A 22,714-nucleotide genomic window follows, 5' to 3' on the forward strand; every position below is an offset into this window, starting at 1 on the left:
GTTATTCCACTCTATAAAGGACTGTATAATTATAAACACAAATGGTAGTTCGTAGCAAGGACAATCTTTCCAAGTAGAGGTAGCTTGACACCCTTTAGCAGTGAATACTATTTTATCACTTAAGTAAATAGATACTCAGTCAGACACTTTTTAAAAATAACTAATAATTTAGGTATGTAGGAATGATTTAAGCAGGACAGTTAACAGAAAATAGGAAGATAAGTATACACTTGCCAAGGGAAAACAAAACAAAATCGTTTTTAAGAAATAGATTACAAGAAAGAAAATGTATGTCTATAACTAGACCTTCCTCAAGTTATATCATCACTGAAATAATTACTGCACTACTGTGCTTATACTATAGATAAGGTGAGCTAAAGAGACTGACATTTGATAACTGGTTGCTGAGCATGAATAAGGTAAAAAAATAGTTTTTTGAAAATACAGTAGATGAGATTAAATTTAAGGTAACCTATTTCATGTTGTAATACAGTTCTGGCTGGTATAACATTGCTTGCATTGCATAAAGCCTCTTGTTCAGACCCATATGTCGGCTTAATGGGAATCATCCAGTAGAAGACACCTCCACCACCATGAGTTATGCTGTAAAGTCAAGATGGAGTATTTCTTGAGTTGTCTATATTTACTGCTGTCAGCAGCCAAATAATTTGCAGTCATTCTGTTTCTGTTGTTTAGAATTTACTTTCTTCTAAATCTCAGCTTCCTGTCTTTCACATGTTTCAAGTTAAGATTAAGAGCTCTCTCTTAAGATGGAGTTCTTCTAATGCCCTGTTTATCCCACTTACTGGTCCTCTTTGTTTACATTACTGCTGTATTCCATTTGTTCTGATACCCTCTGTCGAGTCTGCTTGACATCCACCTAGGCCATACACTTCCTTCTAATATCCATTCTGTCTACCAGTCACTTATTTTTCCTCATGTCTTTTGTTTACAATATTACAATATTAAGTCCTGCTTAGGTGATCTGAAGTAGCAACGCATTTCACTCAATGTGTCATGCCTTAAATTATCTACTTACAAGCCTAAATGTAAATGCATTATGCTATTATTGCTGGAAGATTTCTAACTAATTTCCCCTGCAGTATCATGAAATGATAGTCTTTGTATGAAACACTAAGGTGCAGTAGAATTTTTCATACATTTAAAGGATGCTGAGATTCACCATGCATGACTCATTTTCCCAGAATAAAACGGGTTCCAACAGCGAAGAAGTGGTTATTGTCAGCTAAATCCCTAGGCACTGATATTCAGCAACCAAAGAAAGCCATATATTCCCAACCCCCCCACACACACACACACACACACCTGTCACTTGCGGTCCGCAGTCCAAACATCTTCTGGAATTCAAATTCAGTGCACATGGAAGACAAAGACGTAAACAATCAGTCTCACAGAAACAATAGGTGTTTACAACTTGTCTTTGTCTTCTGCATCTGTGCGACCAGACACAAAGGGTGTTCTTAAAGAAAAACACCCTTTAAAAAAAAAAAAAAAAAAAAAGACAATTTTATTTTTTCCAGACAGTAAGCTGTCCGGCAAAGACAGTCTCCAAATTTTTTGTGACCCCAACATTCAGTTATGTGACCCCATATGAGTCACGACCTATAGTTTAAGAAGCCCTGGCCTAATCAAAACGGTTTGCCTAATATCTGCTGGTGAAAAATAAATATGATGGGCGATGCTTAGCAAACATAGCAATAAAGTGCAGGGTAGGACAGTGACTTAATATTAGGCACTCTACCTCACAGGGGTTACAAATTCAATCCTAACCTCCAGTTACTGTTTAGAGTTTTGCACATTCTCCACCTGTCTGCATGGATTTCCTCTGGGTAATCCAGTGTCTTCCCATCTTTCAAAAGCATGCTGTTTCATTGATTGTACTAAAGCATCTATGTAGATAAATATTGTATTTGTCTCTGAACTTGTGGCCCATGTTGTTGGTCGAAAAAGATTAGGAAGGTCCATTCACTTATTTGGCTAACAAACAGGAAAAAAAAGGTTGCCTATCTGTCTCTGTTTGTTAAGGTAATGTACGTATTGCAAGTGACATTGTAAAATGTTAAGTGATAATAGCTGTGGTAAATCCAGGTGATAAGTATACAGGGTGGTTTTGAAAGAAAAATACTTCAGACTGCATTGATAACTATCATCACTGTGACTGCTGCCAACCTTATTTTTCTTCACCCATTATGCACAGTTTCTCTTCATATTTTTTCCACTTTAACTGTCAGCCAAACTCCCATGTCTGTTTTGTGGCTTCTAGGTGTAGGCATTAAAATTCTTGTCCATTAAACTTGTAAAGTTGTGTTATAATCCTGGTTGCATGATCAGAAATGCTTTTTGAAAATGCAGAACCCAGGTAAACTGCTGGAGTTGTCATTACACTGTGTGTTAGATTAATTTAATACATCTTCCTTTATAGACTGAAAATATAATAGAACTTGTCTTTCACTTACTGAAACTCGTAGGTGGAATGAAAGCGAGTGTAGTAACAGCAGGGTTTCAGTTCCTACCACACTTTCAGACCCACTGCCAAACATGACTGCTTTGTTGGAAGGGCATGTCCATATTCCTAAGAAGCTAAATCACATCCAGACTCATAAGGTGGGAGAATGACCTTGAGCTTTTCTGCATCCTGCTTACTTTCAATAGAAAACTATATCTCATTATAACCAACTACCATACCCTCTCCCCTGCCATCCACAAGCATATTTAAACAAACTGGAATCCTTTCTTACTGAAACTAGCACTGTTCTCCTGGAAGATTTCAGCCATACTTTGTTAAACTGGGAACCTACATGTCCACAAATTAGATGCTTCCTAGATTTTGAAAGTGCTAGCTTCTCAGACCAACCAGTTTGTTCCAAGCAGGGGTTTGAAAATATTGGCTCTAGTCCTTACCAGTATAACTGCCACCATGCTCTACACCTGCCAATCTTTGGTCAGATTTGACCATTATTTAATATTCATTGTGTGGATAAAACATGGTTTACTCGAGACTATTCTAAGGCAATTCTTTTACTGTTAGCTGATGATCTGATTAAATTTAAGCATTCTTCTGTCTTCGATGACCCCACCTCACACACTATTACATTTGAAGACAGTATTTGTACTCGCCTAAAAAAAAAAAAGCATGCAGTGAGGCATCAGTCCCTTACAGACACAACAGTACCAACTCCAGGAATAAACTCCTATGGTGAAACCCTGGTATTAACAAACTCTAAAATAATAAGAAGAAATGCATTGTCCAAAAAAATAAACTTAACACCCCAGTCTCTAAAAGTGAACTAAAAAAATAAAAAACAAAGAATTCAGAAGCAAAATCAAATACTCCAAATATAAGTATGATCTGAAAATTGCAGCCTTTGAGGACAACTACAAAGCCTTTTTCAGCTGTGTGAGAACCCTTAGAACCAGTACCCAGTAATGCACTAAGCTAATGTATAACAACACATACCATCCCCAGAAGACATAACCAACATAAAAACTCTTAAGCTAAATTTGTTTGTTAATACCCATTTTTCTCTACCTCACATATTAGCATGGCTACACACTCCTCAGATCACTTTGGGACACGTCTTGTGCATGCAAGGCCAAAAACACTAGCTCAATGGAATCATACAGAGTGCCAGACTGCCTTCTTGTCAGCACCAAGCACAGCATTATGGACTTCTTGTTGACCTGTTCAGTCTTGTCCTCTTTACTGCATTTGAAGTGGAGGTATGGAGAAATGCTGTAGTCATCCCACACTATAGAAACTCCCACTGACCCTGAAACATATAGACATATAGACTTCAACCAGCCTTATCTGTAAAGTGATGGAGTGCATCATTATGGAACTTGTCAATGCAGTCTGCAGTCCCTTGACCCAAACCAGACTGGGTTTATTAAAGATAGATCCTGCCTTCTAAATTTGATGGATGATTTTTAGCCAGTCACTTGTGCATTAAATGCAGACAAATTGGTTCATAGTACTTACCTCAACCTAGCCACTGCGTTTGATACCATCCCATACTCAATAAGGTAATCAAACTAAAAGTAAACCCTTATATATTACCCAGTGACTAACCAGTCTGTTAGCTTGTGGGGAATGCATTCATTGGAAAGAGTCATTAGTAGGTGTCCCTCGGGGATCTGTCCTTGGGCTATTTATTTTCAGATTTACTTCTCTGATGTCAGGGACCTGTAACTGACCTAGTTTTGGATGACTACAAACTCTGAGCTGTCATAAACTGTCCAGCTGACTTCCAGATTCTCCAGGGGGCCTAACATATAGAAACAAGTGGTGCTTGGACTATGGCCTTGAGCTAAATGCCAAGAGCTGTAGTAGCATGTCCTTTGGCAAACATGGGCACCCATGCACCTACCACATAGATGACACCTCTTTGAAAATTAAGTTTTTGGGGGGGTTTGGGCACATTTGTTGACAATGAGCTATCCTTTGATCACCATGTATCCACTTTTAACGAATTATTTTATAGAGCCAGACTGAGTAAATAGACCTAAAGGCCTAAAAGATGTCATTCCTCTCTACTTCTCCTTTAACAGACCAATAACAGAATATAATGACTCTTTCTGTAAGCACTTTTCTAAACATACGACTTATTTCAAATACTGCAGCATTTCTTCACTAGGAGAATCAAAGGCATGTCTTCCTTTTGCTACACTGCCCACCTTAAAGCACTTTTTCTCTTGTATTTTCTGCAGACTCTTTTGGGTGTGGGGGCTCTGTTTCACCTATAAAGTCTCAAAGGATCCAGTCCTTTGAAACCCTCAAAACATTCATAAAGCAAACACCATCCTAAAAACCCTCTTACAGGAAATGAACTTCCACCTTGGTATAAGTACAACCTGCTGGTAAGGTCATTATCAAAGAATCCCATTTTTATGGAATACATTTCCCTTTGAGGTAACATAAAGCAACTTCCTGACCCTCTTTAAGCTCAACTTGCATGAGCGGATGGGCAGTCATAAATTCATTCATGGTCTGACCTCTTAAGTCCTGTTTGAAAGGGGACAAAATTAGGTAGTAGCTATTCATGTCGTATTGCACTGTTGAGCTCATTGAGGCTGTTTTACAAATGATCTGCTTGAATAGCCTGATACGAACCTAAGCGGGCCATAGAGGTTTTTCTGAAAAAGCTACTTACCAAGTTTGATATTGTGTTAAGTATTTACAAACTTTTAGTTAAAACAAACCTTTAGAATTACTGTATATTTGCTATAATTAATTCTAATTCCGAAATTTTTTTCCTAAGTTGCTGATCTGATCTGCAATGGCCTTGTAAAGTATCTGTGGTTTAGGAGCAGGACAGATAAGTACTGTTTTAACAGATCGTCTGATATAAGCTGTTAATCCAGATTTGTAATGTATAAAGTATCGTTGTTCATTGTAAGAGAGAGCATTACTGTTTAATAGAGAGCAAGTTCACTGGGTAGAGATCTAATCTTCTCTGATGCAGGCAAAGCTGTTAGATCATTTCTTCACAGCACTTGCACAGAAAATAGCACAATTAGTTAAAACATTGTAGTTATAGTCAATTAGTAAGTAGATTTATTGTCATTACATGTATGCTATAAAGAATCTGCCATAACCGACTATAAATACGTTGAATATAAATAAGTTGAATGATCTCCCTGTTGTCTTTCTTCTCTGTGGCTAATGGTAGCTGTTATTTATTTATTTGACATTTGTTGACCGGTTTAGTCTGACTGAACTTTTTCCCTTTTTCAGTGGCGGGGAGAAAAACTCCAGTTATACATACACAAATTTAAGATGTAAGATATAAAATATAAATAGTGCAAAAACTAGACTAGTAGATTCATAGTTTACAGTTTAAAATGTGCAATCTTTTAAGTCTCAAGTTGTTTAACAACAAGATAGTGCAAGATGAATTTGATTTAGACAATTAAAAGCAGCTCGTTTCCAGGATAGTTTCATTATACACAACCAAAAAATGTAGATGTAGTTAGGTGAATTCATTTATACAGGTAGAGGATGGAGTATAATGAGAGCTTTTAATCAAGGTGGTATTATTATTATTAATGTATTTTCTATACAGTAATAGGAGTGTCAGAAGACTGAGCTTTAGTAGTCAAGAGAAGAATTACAAAACAGGGAAGCAGGTATACTAGTAGGGCTAGATTTCGGAAGTAAGAGTGAAAGGGGGGAGAATGTGGAGAGGAAAATTTGAGAGTGAGGTGAATTAGAAGAGAGGTTATGTAGTAGGGTCAGAAAGGATGGTAAGGATTGAGAAAAAGGTGAGGCTAGTAAGCTGATGGAGGGTGCTTACAGTGGCAAGTCCAGGTGCTAGCTAGAAAGTTTTTGAGAGCAGTTTTGAATAGTTGTGGAAGTTTGTTCCAAGAGCAGGAGGGGGAGTAGCTGTACAGATTTTGTCCTGTTGTGCTTTTTGGCTTGTAGATTTGCCAAAGATTTTGGTCTGTGCTTCTGAGAGTCCTGGAAGGGGTGTATAGGGAGACAAGTGAGAAGATATCTGGACAGGAGGAGCGCTTATAGAGGATGGAATGTATGATCTGCAGCTGAGGGAGAAGTAGTTGATTGGGAAATTTTAACCAGTTTAAGGTGTTAAGAGAAAGACAGTGGTGAGATTTATTGGTTTGTTATCACCAAATCTAGCAACTTAGAGGGTTTCTAGTTTTGTTTAGAGAGAGGTCTGTAGGTTGGTGAGCATTTGTGAACTATAGAAAAGACTAGGGAGAAAGTAGGCATGAGAAGGAGAGATAATAGCTGTGTTTGAAAGGAACTTTTTGTTTCTGTAGAGCAGGTCACGTTTTTGGTGAGTTTTCTTGAAGCAATTTAGTACATGAAGGTCAAATTTGAGTTGGTTATCAATGAAGGCCCCTAGGAGCTTAGTATGTGATTCAGCTGTGATAGAAGTATTTGTTAAGGGATGCGATAGAGCATGAAGGTTTAATGTGGTTGAGAGATTTTAGCAGAAAGAGGAAGAGTTTTGTCTTTTTCAGATTTAAGATTAACTGATTATTGGAAAGTCAGTTTAAAATAGATTTGAAGGATTTTTGGGTAACTGTGTGCAGATCCATAAGGTTATCAGCAATGGTGGTGACTGTGGAGTCATCCTGATATTGTATGAGATGAGTGATGATTGTGGACAAGATGTATTTAAGAAAGTGGTAAAGATTTTAAACAGTAATGGACCAAGTATTGATCTGTGAGGGACTCTCATCTTGATAAGGAGAGCAGGGGATAGGGTAGAAAGCGATTTAACAGATTGCTGTCAGTGTGATAACTGGAAAACCAGGAAATAGTCGAGCTAGACAGATTTAGGTCAGAGAGTTTTGCCAGCAGCAGGGGGTGGGAGACTGTATCAAACACTTTGGAGAGGTCTAGAAAGAGACAGGTGACCAGCTTGATGTTGTCTCTGGCTAGTGAGATAGTATTGGTGAAAGAGATGAAGGTTGTTGAGGTACTGTGATTGGGATGAAAGCAATGCTGTGTGGAGGTTAGTAAATTTTCTTGTGTTAGGTAGTCCAAGATTTGTTTATACACACATTTCTGTCATATTTTGGAGAGAGGGGATAGGATTGCCATTGGCCTGAAGTTAGCAAGTTCAGTGGAGTTATATGGGTCAAGTAGAGAACTGTTTCCAGATAGAGGGGTACTTTGGATTCAGTTATAGAGTGGTGGATAAGAAGAGAGATGAGGAAGGCTAGTGAGTTAGGAGTTAAAGTGGAGGTAGGTTGTCAGCAGAAGAGGAGCAAGGTTTCAGTTTGAAAAGTAGGTATTTTATGTAGCTCATAGATGCAGGTTTAAGAAAGTGCTTTTGTATTTAAAGGAGGTCAGGATGTCCTGGGGGCTGGCAGGGTTAGAGTTAGTTTGCTGATGGAGTGAATGACGTAGGTGTTGAATATGGATGCTCTTTCCTGTGAAGTATTGTTAGGACAGGGAATAAGGAGTTGAAGGGTTCCCTGGGTGTAGTATTTGATTAATGGAGTTCCAAACTTTTTTGGGTTGGTCATGTGTATGGTTTGTGGTTGGTTATAAAAATTATTTTTGACTTTGTTGATGAATCACCTGAGTCCCTGACGGTAAATAAGTTGAATAATCTCCCTGTTGTCTGTCTTCTCTGTGGCTAATGGCAACTGTTGAAATCAGAAAGTTTAGACAAAAAGCTCAGTTTAAAACAACCTGCCCTTTGAGCTTTTTTTCACCCATCCCCTCCCCACACTTAAACACAGATTACATAGTTTATGCCCTTTAACCAACAACATTCCTCTTTCTCTGTTATTTCTCAGTGGGTGATTCTCTTTACTTACATCTGGTACAAAAATATTTTTAATTGCCTGTCCTTCATTGTTATGGAATATCTTAGCAAGCAGTAGTTTACACTAATTCACTAATTCTAAGCAATCTCTATTCTCAAGTAAAGAGCCTAACACAGCTTAAAAATATGGTCTTGCAGTTTTCTGAATTGGTTAAATACACGTAAGAAATTTGTTACACAGGTTTATCGCCATGTCAAATGCTGTTGCTCAACAACTTATATTTTAAGCTTGAAAAGTATTTATTTGTTGTACTTGGGATACTCCAATATTTATACACAGATCTTCATAATTATATTAATATATATTATAAAGCATATTGTGTTATAAAACATGGGGGACGGTAGTATAGCAAAATGGTTAAGGTCTTTACCTCACAAATGGAAGGTACAGGATCTGATTCTAACCTCTTGTTATTGCCAGGCTTGTAATGGTTTGCAGACTAATAGCGTAGTAGTTACCTATGAACCTGTAATCCCCTTTTTTGTATTTTACTTATAAAGTGTCATATAGAAATTCATCAGTACACTGAACATTTAACACTAAAAAAATGTTAATGTAGAACTAACTCAGTGGACTATGGTGTGTGTGTATATATGTATCTATGTACAGGCCATCACATCCAATATTACTTTTTCCTGCCTTGTGCCGACTGCGTGGTGAGATAGGCTGTAATTCTTCTGCAACCAGGAACTGAGTAAAGCATATATTGGAGACTGAATGAATATTATGAATATAATCCTCCCAAACATTCATGATTGAGTAAAACATATATGTATTCTAGATTTTATCACCACACCTGCAGAATGGAACTCTTGGGTAGTCCAATATTCTGTGACTTAAACTGTCTTTACTGGAGGAGTTCATTGTCAAAATTGTCTTCTTAGTATACCAATGAACTTGTATATGGTACTCTGTACATAAAATCTAAAAAGGTATAATATAGTTATGACAATGTGATGTACATAGTGTTAGGATTCTTTATAGTGTTTACAATGTAATGCATATGCTTTGAAAGATGTGGAGCTTTTCTCTCCTGTCCTGTACGAAAAATGGGTTACAACCCAGTTGGATAGCCCTGTAATCTAAACATAAATAAATACACCAAGCAGCAGAGTGTTGCAGTATATAGTGTTGTTACTACTGCTTGGGTCTCATCTTCATTTCCTAGTGTATGTGAGGTATACGAGGAAGTGTGCGCTTTTGTGTGTGTATGTATAAAGGACATGCATCCCATCCAGGATTAGCTTTTCCTGCATTGTGCTCACTGAGTGCAACTTGTGCAAAGCAGGTGTTGGAGACTGAATGAATACTGTAGGCAAACATAATAAACTTTTGTTTTTGTGGGAGATTTAAGGAGTTTATATTTTATAAGTATAAATGCTGATTTTATGCTGGCTATCTTTATTCATTTTCCCTCTATGTATTAATGTCCTTTATTATAGGATGGCTGTAAGTGAAAAATGTAATAGTAGCTATGTTTAATGATTACAGTACATATTATGTAATACATGTGCTTTGAAATGTACTGAGCTTTTCTCCCAATTCCATTTTGAAACTGTTAATTTAATATCAATTAGAAAAAAACTTAAATATAGCAGGTTTGTTAGCACAAGTTTGCAATAATTGTTTTCTTAATGAATAATGTAGATGAAAATTGGCTTCAAGGTGTTAGAATAGTAGTGTGTAATCTAAATTATAAACAACTGCAGGTGGATATGGAGACATCTAAAGTCATAGCTGATTTACTTGCAGTGGTTAGAGTGATCTATCATTAGTCTGAACCCTATTAGGTGTTCATGTTGAATTTTAGGTCTTACGTTTTAATTCATTTGGAATTAGAATAATGGGAGCTGCTAAAATGGTGGTGGGGTGGCTACTTTCATTTTCCATTTTTATTAAAGTATTTACTGCTAGGTTGTTCCCTTGTGGGGAAAACAGTTCATACATCCTATTTATTTACTTATGTTACACTGCATGAAATTTAATTTTATTTCAGTTTGTTGAACTGTAGTGGCATTAATAGTATGTCTTTAAATGAAAAAAGCTGCACTCTTGTAACTGTATTATGGATACTGCTTATGAATCTTTCTGTTAATTTAAAATTCTACTGAGAAATGTCAGCCTTAATATCACCAAGAAGTATTTCATCACATGAAGGATAAAATTGTTTGTGTCGCTTGTATAATTCAACTTTGACTCAATGTAGTGTTTCCATTTTATAATCAAAAGCAATGAAGTTTTACAAATGGTTTAATTAAGCCAGAGAAAAGTAGCAGTGGCAATATAAGTAAATTGGTTTTAGTCCTATTTAGTTGTGGTAAGTTTGCGGGAAATGGAATGGTAGCAACCTGAAGTGTAGCATAACGTAACATTAGTGGACCCAGCACCAGCAAAATGGTTAAGGTCTTTACCTCACAAATGGAAGGTACAGGATCTGATTCTAACCTCTTGTTATTGCCAGGCTTGTAATGGTTTGCAGACTAATAGCGTAGTAGTTACCTATGAACCTGTAATCCCCTTTTTTGTATTTTACTTATAAAGTGTCATATAGAAATTCATCAGTACACTGAACATTTAACACTAAAAAAATGTTAATGTAGAACTAACTCAGTGGACTATGGTGTGTGTGTATATATGTATCTATGTACAGGCCATCACATCCAATATTACTTTTTCCTGCCTTGTGCCGACTGCGTGGTGAGATAGGCTGTAATTCTTCTGCAACCAGGAACTGAGTAAAGCATATATTGGAGACTGAATGAATATTATGAATATAATCCTCCCAAACATTCATGATTGAGTAAAACATATATGTATTCTAGATTTTATCACCACACCTGCAGAATGGAACTCTTGGGTAGTCCAATATTCTGTGACTTAAACTGTCTTTACTGGAGGAGTTCATTGTCAAAATTGTCTTCTTAGTATACCAATGAACTTGTATATGGTACTCTGTACATAAAATCTAAAAAGGTATAATATAGTTATGACAATGTGATGTACATAGTGTTAGGATTCTTTATAGTGTTTACAATGTAATGCATATGCTTTGAAAGATGTGGAGCTTTTCTCTCCTGTCCTGTACGAAAAATGGGTTACAACCCAGTTGGATAGCCCTGTAATCTAAACATAAATAAATACACCAAGCAGCAGAGTGTTGCAGTATATAGTGTTGTTACTACTGCTTGGGTCTCATCTTCATTTCCTAGTGTATGTGAGGTATACGAGGAAGTGTGCGCTTTTGTGTGTGTATGTATAAAGGACATGCATCCCATCCAGGATTAGCTTTTCCTGCATTGTGCTCACTGAGTGCAACTTGTGCAAAGCAGGTGTTGGAGACTGAATGAATACTGTAGGCAAACATAATAAACTTTTGTTTTTGTGGGAGATTTAAGGAGTTTATATTTTATAAGTATAAATGCTGATTTTATGCTGGCTATCTTTATTCATTTTCCCTCTATGTATTAATGTCCTTTATTATAGGATGGCTGTAAGTGAAAAATGTAATAGTAGCTATGTTTAATGATTACAGTACATATTATGTAATACATGTGCTTTGAAATGTACTGAGCTTTTCTCCCAATTCCATTTTGAAACTGTTAATTTAATATCAATTAGAAAAAAACTTAAATATAGCAGGTTTGTTAGCACAAGTTTGCAATAATTGTTTTCTTAATGAATAATGTAGATGAAAATTGGCTTCAAGGTGTTAGAATAGTAGTGTGTAATCTAAATTATAAACAACTGCAGGTGGATATGGAGACATCTAAAGTCATAGCTGATTTACTTGCAGTGGTTAGAGTGATCTATCATTAGTCTGAACCCTATTAGGTGTTCATGTTGAATTTTAGGTCTTACGCTTTAATTCATTTGGAATTAGAATAATGGGAGCTGCTAAAATGGTGGTGGGGTGGCTACTTTCATTTTCCATTTTTATTAAAGTATTTACTGCTAGGTTGTTCCCTTGTGGGGAAAACAGTTCATACATCCTATTTATTTACTTATGTTACACTGCATGAAATTTAATTTTATTTCAGTTTGTTGAACTGTAGTGGCATTAATAGTATGTCTTTAAATGAAAAAAGCTGCACTCTTGTAACTGTATTATGGATACTGCTTATGAATCTTTCTGTTAATTTAAAATTCTACTGAGAAATGTCAGCCTTAATATCACCAAGAAGTATTTCATCACATGAAGGATAAAATTGTTTGTGTCGCTTGTATAATTCAACTTTGACTCAATGTAGTGTTTCCATTTTATAATCAAAAGCAATGAAGTTTTACAAATGGTTTAATTAAGCCAGAGAAAAGTAGCAGTGGCAATATAAGTAAATTGGTTTTAGTCCTATTTAGTTGTGGTAAGTTTGCGGGAAATGGAATGGTAGCAACCTGAAGTGTAGCATAACGTAACATTAGTGGACCCAGCACTAACAGAAGTGGGAGGAGCCAACAGTAACTGGAAAAAAATGTAGGAGTTAACAGATCATGAACGAATATCGTATGTGTGTGGTGTCATCCAGTATAAAATCGCAATTGATGAATTGTTGCCCTTTCCAGTCTGGTGTGAATCCTGAACAAATGGTTCTGTACTGGCCTTTTTATCTTTGTTTCACTCCAGGCTGATATAAGTTTAGTACATGGATGGTAATTTACTGTAGGGCTGCCAGCTTTGGAACATAGCTTTGTGAACCTCCCAGTGTGACGCTGCACACCTTCAAGCCCCACACAGTTGCATCTGTATCGAATTCATCCCTCTGGTGAACATGAAAATCTGGTTTGTGAAATAGTGTACGTTAAGTTAGACATGATTCTGTGCCTTAAGCAAAACATCAGACTTGAACAGTAAAAGTTTATTGTAGACTCTAACTGTGCACATTATTGTGCCAAATAGCATGCCAACAGTATAATAAACTAAACTGTACTAAAAAAATTTGAACAGTAAAAGTTGGTTGTAGAAACTAACTGAAAATAAAGCTGATTATTGTGCAATGTAACTTGTTTGGGTGCAGATTTTGACTGCAGAGAGGGAATGCAAGTCAAATGACACCATACTGGCTTGTATGATTTGTTCCGTTGCCCACTCTTAATGGCCAAGAAGAAAACCCCTTCTTCCAGTTAGCACCACGTGAGCTATGTGGTTTCTGTCATTATCCACCAGTCCTTGACACACATAATTCATTTAAGTACCAGTAGTCTATATTTACACGTTTTATTTATAAAGTTTTACATATAGTGTCTTTTCTTGCATCAGTGATACAATTTGAAACTGTTTAATGGTTATCTGATGCTTCTATTACATTACACCTGACTCCTAGTCATTTTCTTGGTACTCAAGTCTTCACTTTTTTGTTAAAAATATAACCAGAATGTTTTAGAACATAATTATTTTTTTAGCTAGCACACCCTCCCATCTCTATGCTGACTTAGTTATTATGGTGATCGCATAATATAGCTACCCTTAAGAGACTGGCATTGTTAATCAGTTGTGAATCCAGAAAGTTCAAGTTTTGTACTCTGTCTCATGTTGCTTCCCCAGTGCATCTCACATTTTGAAAATGTACATAGCTCTCCAGATTCTGCTCGTTTTATATGTGTTGCTCACTTTTCATCTGCTGCATCTTATAGTTATAAAAACATTTTTAAATGTAGAAGCCATGTTTTAGGCAAGAAGTGCATGCATTTATGCTGCAGGCATTACTCAAGACCAGGAGTGTAGCAAGCAAATTCCACTTTGTACTCAGAAGCTGTTAGAGCTCCCCCTCCCAGACATTTATCACTGAAAGTTCTTAAAATGCTACCCCCAAAGCACTTAATAAATGTAAGTAACATCTTCAGCTTTCTCCCTAAAACTATTAAATATATTGTTTCTAGATTAGCAATAATGCATATGTTGTTGGACACATTCATTTAGACAGTTGTAGACATAATATGACCTGAAAAAAGCCATATTGATGTAGTGCTCAGAAAAAAAAATGTGCACAGTAGTTTACAAACAGTATGCCTGTCTGCACCCTTGGGCGAGACACTTGTACTCATATTCTGGCCTCAGTAAGTCAAAACCTTTATGTAAAAGAGCTCTGAAGAAAATGCTTATGTTAATACAAAGAATATGCTTACCAGAATATTTTGTGTTGGAATCTGATTTGAGTATAATGCTTCTTTAGCTGCTTCTGCATGGTGAGCCTCAGTCCTTCTGGTCTAATGGTTACCTGGAGGTTTTTGCTTACGTTGTGTCCATTATTGCTCATTTCCTATTTCTCCTAATGACTAACAGACTTTATTGCAGTCTTCCCCTTGAAATCTTCCAGGCAACGTGTTGCAAATTAAGTCAGGCAATGCCTTGTTTTTAATGAATTTAATGCTCAAGACCTAGGACATCTAATAAAATTCTAAAAATGTCACTAAGTACCTATAAACATAAGAGAATTCATAAAAATTGACATTTTTACAAGGTCATATATTTTAACTTAACTCAAAATTCTTCTTTCAGTTTTATGTATTTAGAATATTCTTGTGGTGTATATGCATCAAGGTACTTGGGACTAGGAGCTGATGTGCCATGCCAAATTTTCTGTCTCTGTCATTCCTGTTTTATGTGGTCTGTTTATTTAAAAAACGTTTTATAAACTTTTTACTAAGGAGTTGGTTGTCCACATAAATTAACTTAGGAAGCACAAGAAGAAGCACAGAGAGTACTTGTTTAATGACCAAAGGGCACATGAGTCAGCGTTCAAGCTTTTTTTCTGTACTGTAAATCAGAGTTGTGCAGAGCTGCCTGCCGAGCAGCAGCAGTTAGCATTGTCCTGTACAGCCTAGACAGTAAAATCTCTCTATAAGTTATGATTAGGTCAGAAACCTGTTAAACAGTGTGATATTATGCAGAACTGAGCTTAGAGCAGCTAACTTGCTCATCAAATAGCACTACCATATCTTAGCACTGTATAACATCTTGCCCTTCATACCAGAACTACCCTTGGAGACCCCTGTTAAACCCAATCCTTAATCCTAAACAATCTAGTCTGGACAACATGGATATGCAATTTACAAATGTCTCTGTGGCCAGTTTGGTAGATCTGGGCATCCTAAGGCAATGTAACAATTGTCTCATTTTCTCAGAAAACCAGTCGATCATTAAAGACAAAGTATGTGAAAGATGTAAATACACAATTTTCTGTAGCAAGGTTGTCAAAAATATCCTCACTGCATCCCTCAAACATTCCACTTATCACGCACACAGATTGTACTATGCTGAGGTGCTTAAAAGAAACCAACCCAAATCTTAAAGACCTCCAAAGCCATCTAATGGCAGCAACACTGCTCCTCAGCAGTCATTTAAACACACACCAAAAGCAGCACCAAACATCTCACTTAAGTCATAACCCAGTGGTCCCCCAAGCGCAAAGCCAATAAGGCAAGCATATCTTTACCTAATACTCTTGTCATTGGGGACTCCATTGTGCATCACACAGATGCCACATTCACCAGGTTAGACAATGAGAAAATAACCATTAGTTGCCTGTCTGCTGTTAGGATCTGCAATATTATGCACTCACTAAAGTCACTGTACCCAGTGTACCAATATGATTCTATCAGAGTCCACGTGGTTGTAAATGACCGGAGGCATACCTCACTGGACTGTATGGAAAGAGACATAATGGATCTGTTGGAATATTTGTAACAGATAGGTATGAGCCTTGCATTGAGCTGCATTCTACTTGCACCAAGGTTAATGCCACAGTATACACATAAAATGAATGACTTTAATAATTGGCTTAGTTTCTGGTGTCTTTCCAGGGAAAGCCACCACATTGCTTTGCCAAGGATGGCCTGCACCTGTCCCCCCGAGGCTTTTGGATATTGGCTAAAACTTTATCCACTCCCTTAGTGCCTTTTTGGCAATGCCAAAAAGACAAAACTACCAACATAGTGAAAAAGTCTACAAGCAACCTTAAGGTGTTACTGCTCAATGCTGGGAGCCTAAATGAAAAACTTCACACCTTTCAAGCCTTCCTCATTCTGGAGAATGTAGACATCTGTGATGTGGCTGGTACTTGATTTAAAACCATAGGAAGTACTCTGGCAGTGCAAGGCTACAGTACCTTCCACACGTTTAGATCAAAAGCAGCACAAATTGGGACCAAAAGTGGAGGTGTCTTGATCGACGTTGGCAGCAAACATACCTCCAGGTTGGTTAAACAGGATAATGCCGTGAAGCTCATCCATATGCAAGTCACCATAGATAAGGTCCCTCACCAAATCATGTCTAGCTACAGGTCACCATCTGTACCCCTAGAGTCTCACAGCTCTTACCTAAACTTACTAGAGGCACTCACTATCCAACCAAACACCCTATTCATGGGTGACATTAACCACCCCTCTAGAGACTGGCAAATGTACTATGCCTCAAACTGACACAGCACTTCCTGGACTTTATTACCAAAACAGATAGTGTACTCTCCAACCAGAGGGTCAGGCATACTGGATCTGGTATCCAGCATGGTAGAGTGTTGCACCCCCCCCCCCCCCCAATATCACATCGTCACTAGTGAGGTCATGTCATAAAAGTGATTCCTCTGAAGTAAAAATCAACCCAGAAAGCCCAGTAATAGGAACTATTCTAATTCAAATTACATCCTTTTAAGTGACTGGTAGAGTTCCTATACAAACATGCGAATGGCTGCATAGTGTCTGCCATACCTACTAGAAATAAAACCAAAACAAACACTAAAACAAATCCCATTGGTGAAATCCTCACCTAAACAGGGTATGTAATAAAAGAAGAAAACTCATGGACAGAATCTGGAAGAGCAACTCCCTTAAAGATAAGTGCTGTCTTATACAAATAAGAAACTGAGAGGTCTAATCAAGTCCAAAAAAGCCAACTGTGAGGTCAGGATAGCCTCACAGACTGACAGTCACAAAGCCTTCTTCAGCTATGTCTGGAAGCTTAAAAGCAATTCACAGCAGTGTGCTGAACTGGTGGTAAACGGTACTACCTTCACCAGTCAGGGTGACGCAACAAATCTACTGGCCGATAAATTTAGGTCATCCATCATTCTCCCACCCCCACAACCAGCTACAGCATACTGCCCCCAACTATTAGTAGGGACCAGGTGCTGACGGCACTCACTGAAGTCAAGAACATTGCCTCCACGAGTTCTGACTGCATCCCCAGTTACCTCCTGAACAGTCTAAAACATGACCTATCAGGACCACTCGAGGCACTCTTTAACTACAGCCTTTGAAGTAGGCTATGTTCCAAGTGACTGGAGAACTGCAGCGGCCATTCCTCTCCATAAAGAAACAACAGACCGATCAGTCTAACAAGTCTAATATGCAAAGCCATGGAACAGTTATCATGGAAATGATAAACAGGGACATTGGCAACCTGCAGATGCTGAACCCATCCCACTTTGGCTTTAAGGGAAGGTCATTTCTACTTAACCTTATTAGCTTCTTTGAGAGGGTCACCAAGACTATGGATGAGGACAAAACATTGCATACTACTTATGTTGTCCTGGCCAAGGCATTTGTTACAATACCCTACTCCGGCATTGTTGGTAAGCTGTCTGAGCTAGGCATTAATCACTACATAACTCACTGGATTGTTGGCTGACTCAAAGGCAGGACCCAAGAAGTCACCAGCGGAGCACCCCAGGGCTCCATTCTGAGCCAACTCCTGTTTGGTGTCTGCTTCTCAGATGTCAGGGCAAATATTCAATGCCTCTGGCTCACCAAGTTCGCAGATGACTGTAAATTAGGAGCTATTATAGAGTCCTCCAAGACACTAACATCTTAAAAGAGGGTTTAACACTGGTGCCAAAGCCAGTGCTTAAAGCTCAATGCTAAAATGCATTTTAATGTCCATTGGGAAACTGTCAACCCAAGTTAATTAATCCATTGATAAAACACCCGTAAGAGTCAACCCAGTAGAAAGGGATCTAAGAACATATTTAGACAGCTGTCTGGCCTTTGCTTAACATGTAACTAAGATAAGAAAAACATTCTGTGTCACCCAACTTATAGGTAAAGGTATGGCATCCAGGTCCAAAGAAATTATATTAGCATTCTACCCTGGCCTTTATCAGACCTAGCATTGAATACAGTGCCTTCTTTGGCATGTGTCTAATTGGACACTTCCAACAGTTGGAATGCCCACAAAGGTTTCTCACCAGAAGAATTCAGGGCATGAATACCCTGTCCTACACTGATTGCCTAAAGGCTGTGTCACCATGTTCAGTCCCCTACAGGCTGTTGAGAGGAGATCTTTGCCTGGCCTACAGGGCTTCCTCAGACCCAACTCTGATGGAACCATTCCAGATGTGCAAAACGAGCAGCACAAGAAACACTAGATCCAGGGATCTGCACTTTGCTTGTGACATAAACAGAGTATGCTGGAGGGACAAGTGTGTGTCTTGAAAAGATCCCTACACTATGGAATAGTCTTCCCCATCCCTGTAAAACAGTGTTCATTCCTTACCGTATTCAAACAAAACCTTGACAACTGGATGAGAAACTGTACATTTACCCCTGGTCTGGCCCACATGTCTCTTATGGACAGAGGCTATCAATAAGAAAAGTGATATCCTAACTAACACCCCCCACTACAAATTCTTAGTTATCTCCATACTAACATGCCCCCTCCACCCTATAGATGCCCATGATACTCGGGGACCCAAATGGTTTAGGCTGCATGGCTATGCCTGTAAGGACCCTAGTAGTCATTAGCCTAGTAACCTATGAACCTGCCATTGAGGAACAATGCTCACTAAAGACCAGTGAAAGTTGTTGTGATAGCTCAGGAAAAAGCACATTGACAAAGCATTTTATTAAAAAACATGGAACAAATATAGTATTGGTGAAAGTGCATCATAGCATAATTGGCACCTTGTGCTGGTGTGCAAAACTGTAAAGAACCACTAACTCCCTTGTTCTGAATTCAAAATCTGATTTAAATTTGTTGTATAACAAGAGACAAAATATTTATTTTTATTTTATTTTACATTTGTTGACCATGATAGTCCAACTGGATGGAAGCCCATTTTCAGAGGAGGCCCAGGGAGAAAAGGTCCAAAAAGAATTGTACATAGGAATATACAATAAGTACTTAATAAAGGTAAAAGGCAGTTATTTTTGCATAAAGTTATATAAGATTTTTACATGGCAGGTGTAGACCTTCATGTCAGCATAGGTGTAGCAACAACATAGAGCAATGGATAATGAACATAGTAGTTGTTGTTTTGTTAGTCTAAATAGCTGGTAGGTGCTGTTAGCTCTGCTGCTCTAAGTTTAGAAGGGGGGGTATGTGGATGATGGTAAAAAAGAGGGAGAGGAGTCTGAGTGATACGTATTATCACTGGGGAGAAAGGATGTTGTGGGATTGCATGATGTTAGCCTGGGCTGGCAGAGGAGCAGAGCCACTTGCTAGTGAGGTGATCTTTGAACAGTTTTTTGAATTGTTGTAGGTTGATAGTATTAAGGATGTGTTGGGGAGTTGAGTTCCAAAGTTTGGAAATGTGGTGGAAGTAAAGGGTGTCCTCGGCTTTGTTGTTACTTTTGGGTACTTTGAGTGTTTTGTCTGAAAATCAGAGTTAGCATGTGTTGGTATAGGGTTGGGGTATTTGTTGTAGAGCTGGGGTTTTATATGGTTAGTATATTAATTGATGGGTGAAAATGAGTTGGGTATAGGTTATTTGTTGTCAGAGTTATAGCCAGTTTATTTGACGTAGGGCAGAGCAGTGATGAGATCTGTGTGGGGAGCTTGTGGCATACTTAGCTATTTTGTTGCAGTGTGTCAAGTTTAGCAAGGTAACTTTTGTTAAGGTTGGTAAAGATTGGAACAGCGTAGAGAAGAGTGGATAGCAGGTGAGTCTTAGCATTGTTTAGTCTAGACTGGCTTGTTAGGAAAGGTTTGATTCAGTAGAGAGAGCCTAGTTTGGTATGTGTTTTTTTTATAGTTTGAGATGGGCGTAGGTCAAATTTTAACTTGCTGTCAATTGTGATACTGATGTAGTTTGGTTTGTGAGGTGGGGCTATGGTAGTGTTGTTGGAGGAGTGAATTTGAAAAGTGGGTGTGGGATTGAGTGTCTTGTTGGCGAGAAAGAGCATCAGCTTGGTGGTTGGGTTCAGTATAAGGTTAGCATTAGTTAGCCAAGCTTCTACCTCTAAGAAGCACTGTTGTGTTGTTGCCTGTAGTTGTGTTAGAGAGGGTGCAGTACGTGTGAGGTTTGAGTCATCTGCATATTGGTTGACTGAGGCGGGAGAAGTGGCCTTATCTAGCTGTTTTGTAAAAATGGTGAAGAGCAAGGGGCTTAGTATGGAGCCTTGTGGAACTCCTATGTTAATGGGAAGCAGAGATGATAGCTCCTGTTGCCGTCTAACTGCATGTTGACGTTCGGTTAGATAGCTATGGAACTAGACTACGGAATGACTGAGATTTAGTGTGGCTAGTTCTGACAGTAATTTCTGGTGTGAAACTGTGTCAAAGGCCTTTGAGAGGTCTAGAAAGATGGATGAGACAAGTTTATTATGATTTCTGTGTTGATTTATTGTGTTAGTGAAGCTCAGGAGGGTGGTTGTGGTGCTATGGTGGGGCCAGAAACCATGTTGTGTGTTAGATAGGAGGTTGTTAGAGAGAAGGTAGTTTAGGAGCTGAGAGTGAATACAATTTTCAAGTATTTTATATGTTTTATATTTTATAAATATGGTTTTGATCTGCTTGTATAAAGCACAAAAATTATAATGGAATTGCTGTGCTGACTAGAAACTAGAGCAGCAGTAATTAATATAACTCCTGGAGTTTATTCTAATGAAAAACAAATTTCTTTACTTTTTAGTTTAACTAATACAGTATATAACATTCAAGTACAATCCTAATGTATGTTGCAGCATAGCTCATCTGTGGCTGGCTTTTTCATTTCCTATTCTATTGGGAATAAAATGAAATTCTAGCATCTCAACAAAAGTATTATGACTTATTACAGTAGGATTTTCTTCAACCTGCAGTTAGTTGTTTTCTCTACTTTTACCAGATTCTGAGGATGTTTTTTTGATAGCTTGAAGTGTGCCAGACTGCCAGCCTCCTATCTCCATGAAGTCAGAGAGATTATATAAAGTTCATCAGAATCGCAAATACCTTTTTCTCTAGTCCCAAATCACGTCCTGCACTTATTTTCTTGGCAGAAACATCTGTGGTGGTGGTAGACCAGTTCTCTTGAAATCCAGGTCTCCCATTCTCCCTTCAGCCTCCTCTTCAGTCTGTCACAAGGGATGCTTTAGACTTCATGTGGGGGCCTGTTTCAGAAGATGTGAAAGTGCAAGGTCTATGGAACAAACAGGGCAGACAAAAGCACATAAATGTCAGAGGTGATAGTAATAAAAACTTTGAAAGCTTTAAATCATCTCTAGTTACAAGGACCTCTACAAGTTTTTACAGTCAACACCCCAGTGATGTGGTACATGAACTGTGGGGGTACCAGATCTTACCTCCTTTTTCAGATTGACTATGACAGCCTGGGAGGTAGCAACTCAGCTCAGTTTGACTCTTCAAGCTTTATACATTCCGTCAGTACAGAATATTGTCGCATGCAAACTAAGCAGTACCGAGATAAATTCTTTTGAATAGATGCTGTACCTGGGGCTTTGCCAGGAGTTAATCCAACTGGTAGAACTCCTCACATCTGTTTGCCTCCATTCACAACAGACAGTTAAATAAATTCTGCTCCACGATCCCTTTTAAACAGGCCTGAAAAGCACATGCTTTTTTCTTTCCTATGGACAAGAATGTTCCTCTATGCCATTACCCCCTTTCGACTGATGTCCGGGAACATTCTAAAGATTCAGAAGGACTCCTTTTTGACACAGGCAGCAGTGGTTCTTTTTTCTCAAATTGTCCAAGGACAGTTGCCATTAGCTTCCTCACAGGATGGATTTACTCACACAAGACAAACCCAGGTCTACTACTACTACTACTACTTCAGTTGACTGCCTGGATGATAGTCTTTTAATACCTTTTAGGCACCTGTTCTCTGAGGATGTGCAGCTGGTATTAAAGGAGGCTACATACATAGGTTCATAGGTGTGTACTAGGTTAATGGCCCTGGAGCCTTTACAACATCTTTTACTCGAAATTCATATATGATAAGTGGACAAGATTTTCTGGTTGGTGTCAAAATAAATGGTTCTTTATGGGGCTTCTCCATATCCCTCCATCTGTTGCTTGAGAGGGTTGAGTTGATCTGGGTATACCTTACCCAATATCTACTGCCAATCATTAGCAGACCGGAGTTCCACTGTGGCGACCCCTAACCGGGAAAAGCCGAAAGATACAACAACCTTTCCCCATTCCCCGTCTTGAGAGCCCATTTGCGTTGGCATTGCTAATCCCACT

The 22,714-nt window shown here is 38.3% G+C and overlaps 1 protein-coding gene across 1 annotated transcript in view; it reads left to right on the plus strand.

Annotated features, from left to right (window-relative positions):
* ZC3H3 (zinc finger CCCH-type containing 3) overlaps positions 1-22,714 on the plus strand; it is a 3,466,749-nt gene that overhangs the window by 1,181,049 nt on the left and 2,262,986 nt on the right. The gene's annotated exons all lie outside the window — the stretch shown is intronic.

This window comes from Protopterus annectens, chromosome 3.part1 (genome assembly GCF_019279795.1).
Source record: "Protopterus annectens isolate FY-2018-M chromosome 3.part1, PAN1.0, whole genome shotgun sequence".
Classification (NCBI taxonomy): domain Eukaryota; kingdom Metazoa; phylum Chordata; order Ceratodontiformes; family Protopteridae; genus Protopterus; species Protopterus annectens.